Raw genomic sequence first — 1,536 nt, 5'->3', positions numbered from 1 at the left:
ATTGCACACCGTGATGAATGGCTACTGGTAGTGACCTCTTATCAGCCGTAACAGCGCATGTGATCGCGACTCGTTTTACTTTGCTCGTTTTCAGCAGAAGAGAAATATATCTATCCGAAAATGTTGACAAAACTTGAGTCTTGTTTGGAAACAATACAAAACACTCCAGATAAGCACCTTGCTTAAATATTACTTTAGAGAAGAGACGCAGGGGTGTCACGTGACTCTTTCACGCGTTGAAAAGCCCAGCAACACCACCATGCACATTTAGTTCGGTCGTTGCTTACAATATGTCTGTAATTTCTTACCAAAATACGATTTAAAATAAATGTACAACCTGAATTAATTGCGACATCCATGGTACACAGATAAGCATGTGCAGATTGAATTTGTGGAATATCATTGGTCTCCGTCAGTTCGCAGAGGACAAATTGATGAAGTACAATGTATTTCTGATGAATGGTGTGGGTGTTCTTTTTCTGTCTGTCGACCTGTAGCTCGGCGTGTGTATGCCGTATGCAGAGTAACGATATTCGATTGAAGTCGTCCATTCTTCCAGACTGTTTGCCCATGAGTGACTTTCTCATATAACAGTAACTTTGTGAGGATAGCGACAAAAATAGATTTTGTGTTGACATCAGCACACAGAGGAAAGAAGTGATGTTTTCCTGCCTAGAGCATAACAGTAGCAATAGCCTGAGGTTAGGGTTTACCTCAAAACTTATTAGATGGTTGTCAGAGAAGATTTCATTGTGCGATAACAGCCCAAACAGGAATTTATGGCTATGATGTAGTAGAGGTAAGATATTCGATGGAATTATGAGGACCTGGTGTCACCTGGCTGATTGTGTGTTCAGGCCATCCAGACAATTTAGTCATGTCGACATTGACTGGCCATATTAAAAATATTTCATGCTTCTTTTCTAACATGACTTGAGTTGGAAGCTTGCTTGCTGACTGACAGTGGTATTCCACCACTTGTGACTAGCGTCCGCTTCTAGATGAGGACAACTATTCTCAAAAAGTATATAAGTCAGATGTCATGTCAACATTGACTGGCAACATGTAAGATCTTGAATAGCTCTAACATGACTTGAGTAGGAAGCTTTCCAGCTATGTAATCGCCAGCCAAGAAGGTGGACAGGGGATATAGGAACGGAGTTCGTCCGTACATCCGCTTCTTAATGGGGACAAAAACATTGAAAAACTATTTAAGTTAAACAAATGAAGTTTGACACTGATCTTACTGGTTATGATCTTAAATAAGTTCGAAAATTGGTGTCTTACAGAGTGATGTCCCTCTTCCATGCTCTTCAACTTAGTGCTTACCGGGTGAAATGGAGACATTGCTGTAAGTTTGCATGCTTATCTAAGATATATTTGTCAAGACTTGAGTGCGAAAATTGGTTCTGTTAATTCTTTTTTTTAAATAAGCTGAGGCCCTTGCTCCGTGGTTTTCAACTTAGTGCCTTGAGTGTGCAATGGGGACAAGTCTTCTCAGAAACTACTAAATTTATTTATTTAAGGGAAATGTAT

Source organism: Haliotis rufescens, unplaced genomic scaffold (assembly GCF_023055435.1).
Source record: "Haliotis rufescens isolate VD_foot unplaced genomic scaffold, xgHalRufe1.0.p SCAF_17, whole genome shotgun sequence".
In the NCBI taxonomy this organism is placed as follows: domain Eukaryota; kingdom Metazoa; phylum Mollusca; class Gastropoda; order Lepetellida; family Haliotidae; genus Haliotis; species Haliotis rufescens.
This window is presented reverse-complemented; position numbering follows the sequence as displayed.